The following is a 19,379-nucleotide window of genomic DNA, read 5'->3' as shown; positions in this document are numbered from 1 at the left end:
TCAGTACCCTGTATATCAAATTTCGAGTTTGTAGACTGAAAATTGACAGAGTTATTGCATAGGGAAATGTACACACACAGACACACAGACACGTTCACTTTTATAGATATATAGATAGACTAAAAGATTAAACAAAAATATATGTGTACATAAATATATATGGAAACAATTTATTTAAAGATTTTATGCAAATATTATGCAAGTATAAATCATGTAGAATATCTGCATGAATATAATTGCACGTAATAGTTAACTCTAGATGATCATCCCATAAGAAAACCGAAAAAACTAATAGGGAATTAACTAAAATGAATGTTTAAAAGAATATGCAAATTAGCTAGATCTTTTGCTAATGAATGCATTTCCACAACCCATATATAAGAAAGTTGTATTTTCTTTTTAAATAAATAGAAAAGAGGGTTTTTATTATGAATATCAATACACACAAGCGAAAAACGAATTTAAAAGGAATATAGATTTAAATATAGATTTATTGAGAATAGGCATTTTCCTGCCTCCCAACCAAAGGAGAGCTTAATCTTGGGTGTAGCCATTGAAAGCTACAGAGCATTCATGGGCGGTATTCACTACTCCCCTCAAAGAAAAGAAAATTGAGTAGATATGAATTAATCTCAAAAATACATCGAAGAAAATTTTTCATATAGATTTTGGATTTTTGTAAAAAAATGGAAATTCTCATAGTTGACCAGAACTTATGCATTTTGGGACCAGTCCAATTTTCAATTTGTAAATCCTCTCTATCTGGCCCAAAATATACCTCTATTTTCTGAGATGCAACCATAAATTGTACTCTACATGAATCGTCGATGTAACTTTCACAGTACCAGGATACCAGGAATCCTGATAAGCAACAACTATATGTTCACCAGTTGATAATTTTCGTCATTTTTATTCTGTTGTTTTACTGAAAATTCAATTATGTAAACAAAGAAATAAAACGGAATTTTTTTTTACCTTGTTTCCACCTTAACATTTAAAATGATAATAATTCTATAGGTTTTGGGGTATTCTGAAAACGAATGTCGCATTTAAATTTTCTGCAAATATGTTTTTTTCAGGATATTAAGCAATGTCATTTCATATGTTATTGCTGGTGGCCATCTTGGTACGTGCAAGCGCGCAAACACAACCCCGAGAAACTATGCACAAACGTGCATACCAAGATGGCCACCAGCAATAAGAAATGACATTGCTTAATATCTGGAAAGCTACTTATTTGTGAAAAATTTAAATGCGATATTCGTTTTCAGCATACTCGAAAACCTTTAAAGGTAGTTATTTTAAAGAAAAATGTTCAGGTGGAAACAGGGTAAAAATTTACAAAATGCATTACAATGAAATTTTTTATCGAACCGCCTAATTATTATTATTATTATTTAGATATCCTCAGTTAAAAAAAACGGGTTTGTTTTACAGATTCGAAAAAAAAAAAAAAATGGTCTTGACAATGAGTTAAAAATAAATTCAAGTCTTTTTTATTTAATTGTTAGGTGAAAGTACAGAATAGTTAACAAAAACACCCTTCCTTCCCCATGTTAAGAATGGGTTTCTAAATAATAATGTTATTATTTTAGCATGGTAGCATAAGTGCACAAGTACCTTTTATTTGTTATGTGTTTGTTTTTTACCACTAAAAAACAGAATTCTACCTTAAGTACAAATAAGAAGTTAAACGTATTTTGTTGTTTTTAATGCTTTTAGCGCATGTGTACTAAAAGCGTTAAAAACAACAAAATGGTATTGTTTGGAAATTAAATTTGAAAAACTTGAAAATATTTTTTTAATTGACGAACTCAGAATAAAAAATGACTAGTCTAGTAAGACAGTTTTCTATTTTTAAGAGAATACTTTAGTCAGATCAGTGCATGGCACACTTAGCGACCGTTTTTCTGTAAGCGGATTTGATTTCTAATAAAGATAACATTTTAAATAAAATTCCGTGCAATTAATAATTATCAAATATTTACATATTATACATGAAAATAATTCTGAAACTATTATCTATATGAAAATGGATGATATATGCTGAGTTATCTTATCAATTTTGAAATATTCTTCGTCAACTTTGCTCGGTCGTAACTTTGCTTCCTATGGTCATAAAAATAAAAATCAAACACCAGTAGAGATGGACTTCTTTGTTTATATAGCCTGTAAAATTTCAGCCATATTCAATCAAATTTAACCCCACGCATATGTCTCCAAACGTAACGTATAAAATGAAAACATTAAAAAAAACTGTTTCCCTTTTTGTTGTCATTTTTTTTACCGTTTTTCCATTTTTAACTTGGAGTATAAAAACATTGAACGCATAAAAGGAAAATAAATTAACATCATTGGAATGCTTATTTTATTCTCTTTCCATCAATATAATTGTTTTAAAAATTGACATACAAATAAAAAAGATATGACTTGTTGAACTACATAAGGTATGTAATCTTGGCGATGTCCACGAAAATACAGCATACGCTTGTAATGCTACTTAATGATTTTTAAAACCTTTATCTTCTTAAAACTGCAATTAATAATTAATCGTTGTTATAATTTTGTTAGGTTTTAAGATTTACACAGTTTAACAATTAATGATATAATAATATTTGTATATTAAATATAAAATATGGTTTTACTAAATATGTAAAAGTGTTAATTACCGGCTTCCATTTTGTTTGGTAAAAAGAGATAAACAAAATATAAGGGTGGTCTACAAAATGCTTAATAGTTGTGCAATAATATTTTTAAATCGGTTTTCATCTGCTGATAAAATAGCTGACAAGAGCCATGTTTATATAAAACCTTAATATTTAAAAAAAATTTAAACACAATTAATGTCGCCTGCGTGACACTGCTGTCCGAACTTTCACTTTTTGGTTACCACTTGACGCGTCTTCTCTCCACTCCAAAACGAACTTCTGCAACTTTAGCTTTTCTCTCCCCGAATCCGACTTTTCTCTTCTACAAATACAACTTCTCTGCTCACAATCTAACTTCAGAATGCCTTCCTTCCCAAATCACTCCTCTTTTATCTCCAATCAGGAGCATCTCATTTGCATACCTCGTGGTCACCCTGTAGGCATATAAAGAAACAGGGCAGCCATTTTTGTTTCTTTTTTCTTCATTTACACCACACGTCCCCCTGATCTTCGAGATCAATAGGATACTTCGTAATCCTCCATCCAAGCAGGCCGCCTCCTATCACGTCGAGGCCTCTGGGGGACAACTTCTCGGGGGTTAACGTTTTCAGGTTCACTACAACGCGGGCCTAAGTCAGGTCGAGCAGCATCATTTGCTTCTCGGTGGCCCTCGATTTCCTCTTCTTCACTGCCCTCACTGCATACCGGCAATGTCACACGACGCAGGTCTAAGATATGCCGGGGAACGCCATTCACCATCACATTGTTCTTCGACTGCAATCCTGTTACGACCCCTCTTTTCCAACGAGTGGTACACTGTGCATTGGGGGGTTTCACCCACACCTCTTCACCTACTTTGATAGTGGCTTCTTCACTCTCAATTCCTGCTGTTTTGTTGCACGGATGCTGCCACTTATATGTGAAAACGGCCCTATGAGGCACAGTTGTCTCATCTTGTTTGGTCTTCGGCGAGATGTTATACCAAAACACCGCCTCTATGGGTGATACGTTGCTTTTTTCTGCAGCGGCTTTAATGGTGCGATGATTCCTCTCCACTATTCCGTTGCCACTCGGCCGATACGCTGCTCTGAAAAATTGCCTTACTCCCCACTTATCGCACACCCCTTTAAAGGCTTCTGATCGGAAAGCGGGGCCATTGTCCATTAAGAGTTCCTCAACCGGCCCTCTCTCCAAAAATATCTCCTCGATGACCCCTCCGATCGCCCATGCAGCTTCTGCCCTGATCTCTCTCCAGATGGCAAACCTTCCCGGTCCACAGTCGACCATCGACAGATACAATTTGTGGCGATAGTGTGTCACATCAATGGCCAATCGCTTCCAGTCCTCCGCAACGTGTAGCTCTCCTGCTTCGTGTCTGGACGGTCCAGGGTCAATTGATTGGCACTCTCGACAGTTCTCCACCACCTCCCTAACCTCCTCCTCGGTGGTCTCCGGGTAAACCTCTCTGGCTAGGAATAACGTTCGTTCTCGACCAAAGTGGTGCATTTCGTGTGACTCTTTGACTTCTTCCCCTGCACAGCATACCGAGGAGACCTCCTTTCCCTCCTGCAGCCAGGCCTTCTTCACGCGTGTCATCGAATCCGCCTTGTTTTTTTCTGACGGGACCAACACAACAGATACTCTCAACTGGAATTCCGCTATCAGGTCGGTGAGCGCTCCGAGTCTGCGCTTGATCAGCATTTCCGCAGCACCCCTGGTCTTAACTCTCTTGTCGCCAGTTACTGCCGACCGAATCCACGACGCTACCGTTGCCGAATCGGTTTTGACTTCAATTATTTCCAATCCCCATTTCAGGGCCAGATTGATTCCTTTTATAGCGGCATCTAGTTCTGCTACGTTGATATGGGAGAAGTCGTTTTTTCTTAGCCACGCCGCATCCTCCACAGTCACACCTCCTATCTCTAGTACGACGCCCAACGCCAGGTTACTGGCATCGCACCAAACCACACCCGCGTCTTCGCCGCTGACATACCATTTCCCTTTCACTGGGTCCTCATTCCTCACTCTCGCAATGACTTCTTGCAGCATGTTCATGACCTCCTTCGTCACACGGCCCTCCCAGCCATCAGTGCCTGTTTGTCGTTTAATAAAGCTGCATGCTATCCTGAGCCAGCCAGCGATAGGATAGTGCCCGACCAGCCTCCCGCAGACTGAGAAGAGTTCTCGCCTCGTCAGCTCAGATCCGACTTCGGGTATTGCATTCCCTCGTTCGAAGACAAGGCTTTCTTTTCCATCTCGCCTTAGTTTCAACCCCAGCACCGCTCCTCCATCTAGGGCCTCCGCCGGTTTTGCAGTTAACCCATACTTCTCGACATGGCTTCTTACTTTCTCTGCTGTCACCTCTGCCTCCTCCACCAGGATGTCGTCAATGTACGAACTAGTGGCCTCCTCCACTGTACAGTCTTTGCTCAGCACTGTCTTCAGCACGGCAGTCATAATTTTGGAGGCTGAACTCAGCCCAAAGTCTAACCTCGTCAGACAATACACCCGCCTCTTGTACCGGACCAGTTGGTACTGCCAGAGTTTTTCATCTACATGGATCTGCAGATATGCCGATTTCAGATCGACAATCTTAGTGGCCCGCCCCATTCTTCTCCATTTCCTTATGACCTCCTCACATACGTCGATCCCCATTCCAGTGTGGCAGGCTACGTGTCTGTTCAATTCCCTAAAATCCAGCACGGGCCTAATCTTGTTTTTGGTAGGCTGAACAACCGCCAGTAGTGGCAACACTCCTTTTTCTTCCCCTGTCCACGGTTTCAGAATTCCTTCTTTTATCCACCTCTCCACTTCTTCCTCAAATCCTTTTCTTATTTCTCCTCGCAGGGTATTTTCGTAGCAGCCCACCTTATTCTGTAGTTCTGGGGGCCCGGAAATCCATTTCCATTCCACCGTCCACCTCACACAATCAAACTTCGCCAGGAAATCTTTGTCCTCAATGCAGCAAACCTCCGGTTTTGGGGTTCTGACGGTTCTATTACCTTCCACTCCTGCTATCCCCACTGCGCCGAGACATCCAAACGTCACTTGGCCCCCTCTTAACGTAGCGCCCCCCAGTCGGTTAATTGCACTCATACCTATAATCACGTCGACACCACCGACCAGATGATTCAACATTAGGGCTTGCAGTCCAATGGGCACCCCTTGCACCATTACTTCCGCTGTCGTCTCTCCTAGGCATTTCACATCCCTGCCATCCACGGTCCTAATAATCCTGGTTCCGCTCGATGATCTCGCGACATTCCTCGCTAACAACGTTGTAGTGCAGCCTGTGTCGACAAGGGCTATGGCTCTCTTCCCATTGACTACCACCGGTAACCGAGGCAATGTTCCATCATGCGCCATTTCCACACAGAAGGGGTAACCACTGGCGCAATAGCTCCCCTTCACTCGTTTCCCTGGTCCCGTGCAGCAACACAATAGCGGCTAATATGCCCCACTTGTCCACATCGGTAGCACGTGATCCCCGGTCTCGGCTCTTTGCAGTCCTTGATCAGATGAGGACCCTGGCACCGGAAACACTTGATGGCAGGTCTCCCCTCTTGTCGCCTCGCCGGCTGCCTCTCATTCAAGTGAGGCCTCATGCACATATTTCCACTCACAGCTGCAGCCACGATTGGGCTTTTAACATTTTTCACTAGGACTCTGGCATGGACCAAGAGATCGTCCACTTCCATAGAATGGATCCCCGTGATTCTCTGCATGTTCGCCGAGATTTCCTCTGGGAAGCCGTTCACTAGGTACAGCTTTACCGTCATCTCCAGGCTCCTCCCCACGTAACCAGCCAACCCTGCCAGTCTCCTGATCTCTGCCGCAAAGACGTCAACGGACTCGCCGGTCCACCTCAAACTTGACAGCTTGCCAAGTGCTTCAAATGGGCCCTCCGCGAAGGCCAATTTCAGCCTTGTCTCCACTAAGGCAAGGTCTTCCTTGTCTTCATCTCGCATCTGCTGGTAAATCGTGAGGGCTTCCCCCTCTAAGTATAGCGGCAGCAGGGTGACCACATCTTCTATCTTTTGCAGCTTCGCCACCATTTTTAATTTCTCCAGCCACTTAATCAGGTCACCCTCCCCAGTAAAGGGTCTCAACATCTGAGTGCTCAGTCTCCACTCAGCCATGTTAATTTGCTTGATGGGCCGAAATAGCTTGTCGCCTGCGTGACACTGCTGTCCGAACTTTCACTTTTTGGTTACCACTTGACGCATCTTCTCTCCACTCCAAAACGAACTTCTGCAACTTTAGCTTTTCTCTCCCCGAATCCGACTTTTCTCTTCTACAAATACAACTTCTCTGCTCGCAATCTAACTTCAGAATGCCTTCCTTCCCCAAATCACTCCTCTTTTATCTCCAATCAGGAGCATCTCATTTGCATACCTCGTGGTCACCCTGTAGGCATATAAAGAAACAGGGCAGCCATTTTTGTTTCTTTTTTCTTCATTTACACCACAATTAATTAAAAATCTATGTTGTAACGGGACATTTTGTAATAATGGAATTTTAATCGTTTTAAGCTTTTAAAAATTAATTTTTAGGAATTTTATTGTTTTTGGCAATTCAACTGATTATATTAAATATTAATTAGAAAAAACACTATTTAAAAAAAAAAACATAGTAATACTAAATTTATATCATTTTTTTAATTTCAACTTCAAGGTAAGTTTTTGTTCAATACGTGTATTTAAATTTTTTAAAAATATTTTTTACTTATTTGAACTCTTATGTTTCATAATAAATAGAAATTTTGATAGATTTAAATAATTTGTTCAAATTTTGAAAAAATAAATAAGGGGAGGAACACATACTAAAAAAAAGAAAAAAAGTATTTCCATTCATATATTTTACGGAAACTGCATTTTATATGCAATTTCATTCTAAAATGGATAAGTATCAAAAATTTCACAAAACTCTGATCATTAGTTGATTTTTGCTAGATTTATTAAACATAGGTATGTTTTCATGTTCAGAATGCCTACTACATGTAGGTACGGGCAAAATAAATGGCGATGCTCAAAATGTATAAACATTTTGACCTCCCCCTCCTTTACTTAAAAATTCACCAAAGATCAGGAAATCAACCAATTTTAATGAATTTTTCAGTATTTATCAAATAATGATCAGGGAATATAATAAACTAATTATTTTATTTAACTCTTAGTGGAAAGGTATTATTTTGTTTAAACAAAAAATTCCTTTACTAAAGTTATGGTTTTCAGTAGTAAATAAAAAATGCAAGAATTTATTTTTGCTTTTTTTATATAAACAAAGCATCGTAATTTGTAACAAAAAAAATGAAATAATTTTTAAAGGAACATTATGAAAAAAGCCCCTAAAATCCATATTAATGAATTCGATATAACTCAAAGAAAAATTAATTTCTCAAACTACCAATATTATCATTGAATTAAGCATTGTTTATTTAATATTTTCACAATTATAATAGCAAAAATATTTATACTTTTTTTTTAAACTACAGATTTCACATAATTTTTATATGCAAGATTTTAACAATTTTCTTGCTCACATGAATGTGAAACTTTCGGCATAACATAATTTTTATATAATCTTGAACAATAATTAAAAAAGAAATTAATTTAAAAACAGGAACATAAAAAATAATTAAATTAAAAAATGATAAAAATTGATACAAATGTTCAGAATAGGAATGTACGGATGCACGTCTGGAAGAAAAAAAGAAATCCGACACCCCTACCTACTTTTACTATCATGACTTCATTTTGAAGCAGCGTTTTCATTGGCTGTAATTTTGGGCTTTCGAATAATCATGTTTATAAACCTTTATTTGTTGTGTTTTTGCTGAACGGTAGAATTACTTGCTTTTTGAGGGCTAATTTAAGTTATTTTTTGCACAAACAAGGGGTTTTTATTATTTAATTTACTATCTTAGGACTTTACTAATTATCTTTGAAATAGACCCAGAAAACTAATATTTATCTTTTAAAGGATTTTTACAATGAATTTATTTAACTTCAAAATTTAGCTGAATTATTTAGCTCGCTATGAAAACGTTTTTCATAACTTTTTTTTTCACATGTACAAATATTTTTTTCCTTTAAGAAATTAACTTTAGTCTCTAATCTTTCAAATACAATCAAAAAGTAGTCGGAAACCTACAAAAAAATTATGATAAATCGACTTTCAAAACTAGGTCCCGCTATCTTTATCCGCCCATTTTTGCCCGTACCTAACTACATGGGAACATTATTTTAAAGCGCCAATTATGTAAACACGATTTTCGTCTCGCAATTTAATTATTTTCATACAATGAATATAATTTTTTTTTTAATTATTACTAGTTTATTTTGCCCTTCTTTTAAATGGTACAAAAGTGGCGCTTATGTAAACGGATTATTAAATCTAAGGGAGATTAATAAAAGAATGTTAAATGAAAAAAAAAAAGAAAAAATATGATTACACGAATATTATACCTGCAAGCGCTGGGTGAAGTTGAAGTTAGTCCCGGAAATTTCAACAAAAAGTTAATCAACGAACTTAAAATATAACAATTTTAAGTAACAAAATAAACTTATTAATTAACGTACACAAAACAAAAGTAAAGTGTTACAATGTAATGATGTTAATTAATCCACAACAAAAAATAAATACCCTTGTTTGAAACGATGGTAATTAATCAAAAACAAAAATTAAATAAACTTATTAATTAACAAAAATAACAAAACTCTTTTTAAGGAGATTTTGAAGTATTTAAACCGTCATTGTTTTAAATTTTTTATTTTCATTTTTTTTTTTAATTACATTGACATTTTAAATACTTCAAAATCGCCTTCAAAAACGTTTTCTATTTTTGTTGTTTTGTGTACGTTAATTATTATGTGCCCCAAATTATACCTTTCAAAATGAAACTACAGAATAGTAAAAAAGAAAGAAAATTAAATTTTAACCATAGCTATAGGTTTAAATACTTCAAAATCTCCTTCAAAAAAGTTTGAATCATCCTGATGCTGACTGATTACCTAAAATAAAGAAAAACAAATTTCTAAGAAATAAAAAATTAAACAATAAGAAATTATTTCCTATTTTTTAACTTTTGTTTAAAAAAAATGACAGTTTAAATACTTCAAAATCTCTTTCAAAAAAGTTTCATTATTTTCGTTAATTAACAAGTTTATTTAATTTTTGTAGTGGATTAATTAACATCGTTACATTATAACAGTTTACTTTTGTTTTGTGTACGTTAATTAGTAAGTTTATTTTGTTACTTAACATTGTTATATTTAAAGTTTGTTGATTAACTTCACTAACTCGTTTCCTTTTCATAAACTGTTTCAGCAATTTCCGGAACTTGGCTACAGTAATCGTGCAATTGTTTTTTTTTTTCGTTTGTTTTTGTTTTGTTTTTTTTAATATTCTTTTATTGTTCTACTGATTATTCAGCATCCCAAATTATATCTTGCTTATTTTGCTATGTCTGTGCTGGTTATTTCCCTTAGATTTAATGATCTGTTGACATAAGCGCCACAAAAGTTATATTGATAATATTAACTTATAATAAAGTTACATCGTGTTGCATATGGGGGGGGGGTAATTCTGTGGTGAATTTTGGGTAAAATTTTAGAAAAAGCGTGAATTCGAACTAATAAAAAACAAAATATCTTTCTTGTGGATTTCTGTGTGCTGAAAAAGAATCTGAAAACCGTATCCGTCGCAAATTAATAGTTTCGGAGATATTAACATTTTTTGTAAGGGATTATTTTCTTAGTAAAATCCACTGTAATGGCGTAAGTCGGCTGACTGCGTGTGCGAAAAGCATGCAAGCAACAAGATACAGTTCACACGATTCCAATACATTTGTTGTCCCCCACTCCCACCGTTTCCCATATATGGTGTAAATGACTATTTTTTTAGTAATAATTTTTTTAAAATTCTGTAATATATTTTTGTTTTTTTTTCCTATTTACAATGCCTCCTCACGGGACAGAGTTAGACACCAGGGTCGTTTTTAAATGTGGAGAAAAGGAACAAAAATAAAAATTGTCTCAGTCGTGAAGGATTTCTCCTCCACTGACAGACACCTGTGACAACTTTTTCGAATCTATGTGTACAGTAAAACAAACCTTATTTTTTTGTTTAAATATCTTCTTTTTTTTATTATTAATATCTGATTTTTTAGTAGTATTCACGGAAAATGAACATACTCTGAATTTAGAGGGTTTTTTTTTGGGGGGGGGGTCAGATTTATCTATAAAAATTGCTGAAAAGTCCACTTACATTAAGATGCGCCGTCCTGTTCTTCCCCGTCACTGGATTCATCGTTGAGAACTGGAGCAACAACACGTAGTTGATCATCTTGGGGGGGGGGGATAGAGACGTGCAGCCTGAATAAAAAATCATGTAAAAGAGCCTCCTTACCGCCTTGATCATTTATAAATAAGTATCTTGCTAGATACTGGCGTAAATAGGTGGCTCTAATACCCGGTCGTTTGACCCACTCTTTAAGTTCCCTCCAAAGCAAAGAACTTTGCAGCTAATTCTACCCTATGCGACGAAGGCCATCAACTCCCCATATTTCCTCCTATAACACAGAACAAGCTAGGTAACATACAAATATCCGTGCATGAGGTCGCCAAGCTAATAAAGAACCTAGATTCCAGTAAAGCAACTGGCCCTGATGGCATCCCAATTATAGTGTTAAAAAAGCTTCAACCAGAACTTGCTCCCATACTTACGAAACTATTTAAGCGCTGCCTTAAGGAGAAGTGCTTTCCGACTCCCTGGAAGACCTCATCAGTTTGCCCTGTATTTAAGAATTCAGGTGAAAAGTCATCTCCCTCTCAGTACAGACCAATAAGTCTCCTGTGTGTTATGAGTAAGTTGCTGGAATCCATATTAAATAGAGAAATAGTCAACCACCTCAGCAGGAATAACCTTCTTAGTGACACACAATATGGTTTCCGCTCTGCAAGATCTACCGCAGATGTGCTGACGGTTATATCCCACAGGATTAGTGAATCTCTTGACAAAGGCTTCCTTTCTAGGGCAATTGCTCTCGACATATCAAAGGCCTTCGACAAGGTATGGCATAAGGGTCTACTTCACAAGATTTCCAGCTACGGTATAACTGGAAATGTTTTCTCAATCATTAAATCATTTCTCTCCGATAGGCTCATAAGAGTAGTGGTAGATGGACAAAAATCGGAGGCCTGCAATATAAATGCTGGAGTCCCTCAGGGGTCAATCCTGGGCCCAACTCTCTTCCTGATCTACATCAATGACCTCCCTAAACACATACTTAAATCATTCGTTGACATCTATGCTGATGACACGACCATCTACGGCAACACATCAAAGGCTGTAAATGACAAAGTTCTCTCTGATTCTCTCTCCTCTGATCTCGAGCGCGTGGTTCAGTGGGGGAAGATGTGGCTGGTTACCTTTAATGCATCCAAAACCAAACTGCTATCCTTACATCATCAACGCTCTGATCCCCATCTGGCATCAATTGTGAGGGATGGCTCTCGTCTGGGTGAGGCCCCGTGTTTTGACAAGCTTCTGGGTTTGACCTTTACTCCTGATCTGAAATGGAACACGTACATCAAGTCTGTTGCCAAGGTCGCTGGAAAGATGGTGGGATCCTTCTACCGCTCCAGAAGATATCTCACTACGGATGCAATTCTCTATCTATATAAAAGCCAAGTACGTCCAAGGATGGAATATCTATATAAAAGCCAAGTACGTCCAAGGATGGAATACTGTTGCCATATGTCTTGACAGAGTACAAAATAGACTTCGTGGCTTAGTGGGGGATGCCCTTTTCTCTACCCTGCAACCTCTCTCCCACAGAAGAGACGTTGCGAGCCTGTCCTTGTTTTATCGTTATTTCCATGGCAGATGCTTGTCTGAACTCCAATCTCTGGTCCCCCCTCGCCAATCTTTCACGAAAAACACCCGTCTAGCTGAATCCACTGTGAAAAATTTCTCCCACTCTATATCTGTGCCTAAATCAAAACGCAGATTCCATGAACAAAGCTTCTTTCTTAGAACTGCACGCCTGTGGAACTCTGTTCCGTTTGCCTGCTTCCCTCCGGACTACAACTTGGATGTCTTCAAGTCCAATGTTAACAAATTCCTAATGAACCGCCCCCTTAAGTAAACATTTCAGCAAATCTCCTCACTAACGTAATGTACTTGCAATAACCCTTATCCCTGAGTGGCTTCCGGGCCTTGATAAGTGGTGATCACTGTGTAAAAAAAAAAAAAAAAAAAAGCCGCTCAATGTTTTGTGTGTGGACCCTGCTGTCTGTTGGATCTTTGTAGATTTTCTGAATAATTGACCATATAGTGGGTGTACCCGTGATCCTTCAGAGAGTGATACGCCCCCCCACCGGTCACTCATTATAATTGATCCTTCATGTATATATTTTTTTATGAGAGGAAGTAGGGTACTTTTGTCCCTCTTCTCTCCAACAGGGTCCACCAGTGGGATAATAACTTGTTTTTTCGATTCTCGCTCTATCATCCCAAAGAGCCAAATTGCGATAGTGATCGGCCTTTTTGGTTTTTACGACGTACCATGAAGGTTTTGATTTCGACGACGATGTTTGGACCGCCGATAGAGTCCTGATTCGCCAACCAGAACTCTGTCACCTCGCTACAAAAAGACCGCCAGTCAACCGATGTTGCAGTTGAAAAAGCTAAGCATTCGGTGACTGTCTCGTGGTCCCACCACTTGCTCAGCCAATGGTTCACATACATAATTATTTTCCATGGATCCATGTGAGAATTCTGTAGGAATGTCCCCTTGTAGTCACTGGCATAAAAAGTACAATGCCGCCTTTTTTTGGTTTTAGGAATGATGAAGGTAGTGTTGCAACGCCATTCACCCGAACCTCCGTGCTCCCTAAAGGTGCAGTTTTTGTTACACTGTGTGCACATGACGGCAGTTGGTAGCACACCATGTCTATGCAAAAACTCCAAGGAAATAGCTGAGTTTTCATAGAAGACCTGTATGGCCTTGAAATAATTGAAAGAACATCCATCACAGGTAGACATTATTAAAGTAAAACAAAAGATTTTACACGTAAAATTGAAAGTAAAAGTTGATGAAATTCTGTGATGAAGTTAAAGAAATTAAAAGTTAATCAAAATGAAATTTTGATTTTGCGCGTATAATTGAAAGTGAAGTTGCACGTAAAATAAAAAAAAAATGAATGAAAATAAAAAGTTAACTTTATGAGAATGGAAATCAAGAATCCACAGTTTTGGGTAAAATTGAAGTTAAAGAAATTAAAAGTTAATCAAAGTGAATTTCGTGAAATAAAAAGTTAATTTTGTGAGAAGGGAAATCAAGAATCCAACGTTTTGGGTAAAAGTGAAGTTAAAGAAATCCAAATTTTTTCGAAAGTTAATCCAAGTAAAAAATCCAAATTTGATTTTGCGCGTAAATGTTAAATTAAAAATTAATGCACGTGACTGGAAGGGGAGAGAAATGACTAATTGTTGTTTTTGTTTTATTTTGTTTATAAATTTATTATAAAGAAATCACAATCATTTAAAAGCATTTTATTTAAACTAGGCACCGCCAAAACTGGGGGGGGGAGTACTTTTTGACGGACCGTCTTTTTAAAAATCTACCAAAAATCAGGTAATTATCCAATCAATACGAAATTTTGGGTTTGTATTACTGTACACATAGATTCGAAAAAGTTGTCAAAAAACAAATTTATAACAAATAAATGTTATCAAAGGCAAGATAAGTTACTTTTCTACCTAACTGGATATATTTTTCGTGTTTTTATTCAATGTAACATGTTTATTCAGCTCGAAAAGCATAGTGTTTACCGATGTATTGGAAAATTCAAAACGGCGCCCGACACTCTCTTTAACATGGTAAGTTGAGGAAAAGATGTTATAAATAATAAACTAGACAAAATACTGTTAGTAATTCGCTCATTATATGTTACCATGACATAAGTTGACATATATTCGGTGTTTTTTTAATAGTATTTTGTCTAGTTTATTATTTATAACACCTTTTCCCAAACTTACCATGTTAAAGATAGTGTCGGGCGCCATTTTGAATTTTCCAATACATCGGTAAACACTGTATGTTTTTCGAGCTGAATAAACATGTTACATTGAATAAAAACAAAAAAAATGTATCCAGTTAGGTAGAAAAGTAACTTATCTTGCCTTTGATAATATTTATTTGTTATATATTTGTTTTTTGACAACTTTATCGAATCTATGTGTGCAGTAATACAAACCCATATTTTTTTTTGCTTACAACCCCCCCCCCTCGTTTTGAGGGGGTTCCAAATATGCTTAAAATAATCATCTGAATCTGAACAAAACATATTGTGTTGTTGTAAGGGACAGAATTATAGATAAAAAAAAAAAAAAATTGTTTGCATACCTTATTTTGACGTCTGAATATCAGAACTTCGATTGTGTTTAATTATCCCGCTTTTGAGTTTTGAAGTGTGAAATTCGGTGAATATGTTAAGTAAAATAATTAATTCAAGTTAAGCAAAACAAAAAAAAACAAAAATGTTAATATTTATACGAAAAAAGCCATTTTAAAATTTTTGATAAATAAATTAACAATTTTTTTTAGCGAGCTGAATAATGCATGACCATTATTAAACAGGGCATACTTTGAAGAATCGCTACAAAAAAAAAAAATTCGATAAATGTTGTGCCCTTTGTCTTAAAAATAGCATCATTTTTTTCGATCCAATTTGAAAACGTTTGCCGCCTTTCGACTACGGTGCACCAAACGCGCTGAAATAATTTTTTTTTATTCTGCTTTAAATTGCCCCCCCCCCCATTTTGGGGAGCCTGGCCCCCACACACATACATATTAAAAACCAAACTCATACAAATGGTCGCCCATCTGGTACTGGCCAGCCTCAGCGTTAATAATACATTGAAATTTTCGTCACTGAAAAATAAGTTTTTTTGGCCTGTTTGGTTTTCCATAGTTTGCTTTTATTAAGCATAAACGTAAACATTGTTTAGATCGACGCGAAGTAACTGATTGCGGTTGCTTATATGAATAAGTGGAATTATTTGAAATCCAGGTACTTATAATATTTTTGCATATTCTCATAGAAAATCACCCTAAATCTTAGTTAGACAACAAATAAATTAATTAATTCTTTCAAAAACCTTTCTTTTTTTTTTTAATATTTATGTACGTTTTTTGTGCAAGACAAAAAAATGTCAATTGTTAATTTTTGGGGAAAATTTAACATTTAAAATTTAATTAAAAATAGAAAAAGTTTTACATTATTCTGTTTTCTATATGATAAAATTCAGGGTTTTATCTTTCTGGAAAAAAAAAAGTTACTCAGAAATAATGGATTTTAATAAATGTAATTTCGTTTTAAAAAACCACAACTTGATTTTTCGGCCATTTTTGGCGGTGTCTAATTTAAACCATCATTTTATTTGTTTACATAATTTAGCTTCTCCACACCACAATTAAATTTAATTTTAGATTTCGTGGGGGGGGGGGCAACAAATGTATTGTAATCGCGTATGCAAGCAGCAGCCGACTTACGCCATTACAGCTGATTTTAAAGTTGTTTTTTTTATAAATTTTGTTTTTAATATCTGAATATTTTTTATGTCTGAATTTTTGGTGTTTACATAATTTGTGTTCTCCACACATTGGGAGGGGGGAGAAATCACAATCATTTAAAAGCATTTTATTTAAACTATCATTTTATTTGTTTGCATGATTAAATTAAATTTAGTTTTAGATTTCGTTAAGGGGGGGGGGGCAACAAATGTATTGGAATCGCGTGTGCAAGCAGCCGACTTACGCCATTAAAGCTGATTTTACAAAGAAAATAATCCTTTACAAAAATGTTAATATCTCCGAAACTATTAATTTGCGACGGATACGATTTTCATATTCTTTTTCAGCACACCGAAATATACAAGAAAAATATCGTGTTTTTTATTAGTTTGAGTTCACGCTTTTTCTAAAATAATACCGAATTTTGGAGGTGCCTAATAAACAAAATTTGAACGCTGACTCATTCTGGACATCCATATCTAAACAAAGAAAAACAGAATTGTTAGTGATTGCCCTTATTATATATAAAAAAAAAAAAAAAGAACCTACAATAACTAAATTTAATACTTACGTTTTGTTTAACAATCTGCTTTTCAAAAAGAAACGAGAATTAATTAAAACTGGACGAGTTTTGACGTGTTCAAAATGGCGAAGGGAGAACTAGTTCGCAGAAAATTAAAACATGAGAAAACTTTAAATATGACATTTTTAGATAGAACCGATCGTTTTATTGCACATTATACGGATAAAATTAGTATTTTTATTTATTGCAATATTTTAGTATTTTAAAGGATTAATAAACAAAAAATGATAAGCATTATTCCTTATTATTAAGGAGGCTTGCCAGATTGGCGTTTTTAAGGCCAAATTTTGTGAATTTGGCCTTTTTAAAGACAGTTTGGCCTTCAAAAATTGTATTTAGCTATTTCTAAATTTTGCTTAAATTTTGCGTAAATTTTGTAATTTTCTTAATATTTAAAATAAATATTTGACAGTAATTATTAAAGGAAATGGTGCTTATTCAAAGTTCCCCACATATTAAAAAAAACAAACAAAACGTTATAATTAAACAAATTTTAAAATAGTTTCAATTTCATAAATTATATTGAGTTTCACAAATATTTTGGATTTTACATAAACATTAGTTTGGCAGTAAATTATTAATGGAAACATAGTAGTAATTAATTTTTTAAGCAGTTTTGTCTTTAAATTTGTTTTGGGGTTTTCTAATTCGTTTTCTTATATATATATATATATATATATATATATATATATATATATATATATATATATATATATATATATATATATATATATATATATTGTGCAAACATATCTATTTAATAGCACTTATGAACAAAAACCTTATCATCATGGATTTTTTTAAGTTTTAACTTAATGCTGGAGTTATCTAACCATGACCTGATCTATCCACTTGTGGATGAGGGAGTGCGCTCGCTATCATGTGGGAGTCAATAAAAGATCTCACGTTCATCGTCGATGAATAACCAAACGCTTGTGTCCTGTTGTCATCCCTCGTCAACTATACTCGGTGTCACAAGTCGGATGAAAACAAAGATAAAAGGAAGATACAACAATTCATCCTACGTTAGGAAAAAAAAAGAAAAAACACATCGAAGCCAAAAGACGCACACCCGCACAACAAGGTTAATCTTAATAATATATCAAAATGCCTAACCCAAACGAACCTCCAAGGCAGGCTGAAGTTGACCTGATGACTTTCATGTTGCAAATGCAACAACTGCTTACTATGAAAGAACAAATTACGAATCTCATGGCACGTATTTTGCCCACAAAGCAACGCGCCCCCACCCATGTTGTACCATCTATGTGTGAAATCTGTGTGACCAGTTATTGAACCTAGGCACCGCCAAAAATGGCCGCAAAATCAAGTTGTTGTTTTTTAAAACTAAATTACATTTATTAAAATCCATTATTTCTGAGTAACTTTTTTTTCCCAGAAAGATAAAACCCTGAATTTTATCATATAGAAAACAGAATAATGTAAAACTTTTTCTATTTTTAATTAAATTTTAAATGTTAAATTTTCCCAAAAAATTAACAATTGACATTTTTTGTCTTGCACAAAAAACGTACTTAAATATTTAAAAAAAAAAAAGGTTTTTGAAATAATTAATTTATTTATTTATTGTCTAACTAAGATTTAGGGTGATTTTCTAAGAGAATATGCAAAAATATTATAATATAAGTACCTGAATTTCAAATAATTCCACTTATTCATATAGGTAACCAGATATTTCGCGTCGATGCAGAGTCGAGATCGACTCTGTTTACGTTTGCGTTTTATAAGAAGAAAACTATGGAAGACCAAACAGGCCAAAAAAACTTATTTTTCAGTGACGAAAATTTCAATGTATTATTAAGCTGAGGCTGGCCAGTACCAGATGGGTGACCATTTGTATGAGTTTGGTTTTTAATATGTATGTGTGTGGGGGCCAGGCTCCCCAAAATGGGGGGGGCAATTTAAAGCAGAATAAAAAAAATTATTTCAGCGCGTTTGGTGCACCGTAGTAGAAAGGCGGCAAACGTTTTCAAACGGGATAAAAAAAAATGATGCTATTTTTAAGACAAAGGGCACAACATTTATCGAATTTTTTTTTTGTATCGATTATTCAAAGCATGCCCTGTTTAATAATGGTCATGCATTATTCGGCTCGCTAAAAAAAAATTGTTAATTTATTTATCAAAAATTTTAAAATGGCTTTTTCCGTATAAATATTAAAAAAATTTTTTTTTGTTTTGCTTAACTTGAATTAATTATTTTACTCAATGTATTCACCGAATTTCACACTTCAAAACTCAAAAGCGGGATAATTAAACACAATCGAAGTTCTGATATTCAGACGTCAAAATAAGGTATGCAAACAATTTTTTTTTTTAATCTATAATTCTGTCCCTTACAACAACACAATATGTTTTGTTCAGTTTCAGATGATTATTTTAAGCATATTTGTTCCCACTTCAAAACAAGGGGGGGTGTAAGCAAAAAAATATATATATATATAAATATCGTTTATGAAAAATAAGTACACCGTTATAAAGTTCATTCTTCTCCTAATAATCGCTGAAAATTTCGTATTAATCGGATAATTACCTGATTTTTGGTA

The 19,379-nt window shown here is 35.2% G+C and overlaps 1 protein-coding gene across 3 annotated transcripts in view; it reads right to left on the bottom strand.

The window, feature by feature from the left end:
* LOC145292229 (uncharacterized) overlaps positions 1 to 16,897 on the bottom strand; it is a 55,942-nt gene extending 39,045 nt beyond the window's left edge. Inside the window, exons 1-2 of one of the 3 annotated variants that reach the window (XR_013869576.1) lie at positions 16,802 to 16,880; positions 10,917 to 11,023 (exon numbers count right to left, since the gene is read on the bottom strand). The gene's annotated coding sequence lies outside the window, so the exon portion shown is untranslated. Of the gene's footprint in view, positions 1 to 10,916; positions 11,024 to 16,801 lie in introns of all 3 variants that reach the window. The other 2 variants (XR_013869575.1, XM_080138553.1) reach the window with 2 other exon arrangements.
* Positions 16,898 to 19,379: the final 2,482 nt, after the last annotated feature.

The sequence above is a fragment of the Euprymna scolopes genome, chromosome 13 (assembly GCF_053919585.1).
Source record: "Euprymna scolopes isolate OS-2025 chromosome 13, ASM5391958v1, whole genome shotgun sequence".
Classification (NCBI taxonomy): Eukaryota; Metazoa; Mollusca; class Cephalopoda; order Sepiida; family Sepiolidae; genus Euprymna; species Euprymna scolopes.
Note: the sequence above shows the minus strand (reverse complement) of the source record. Positions and strands in the feature narration are given on the sequence as shown.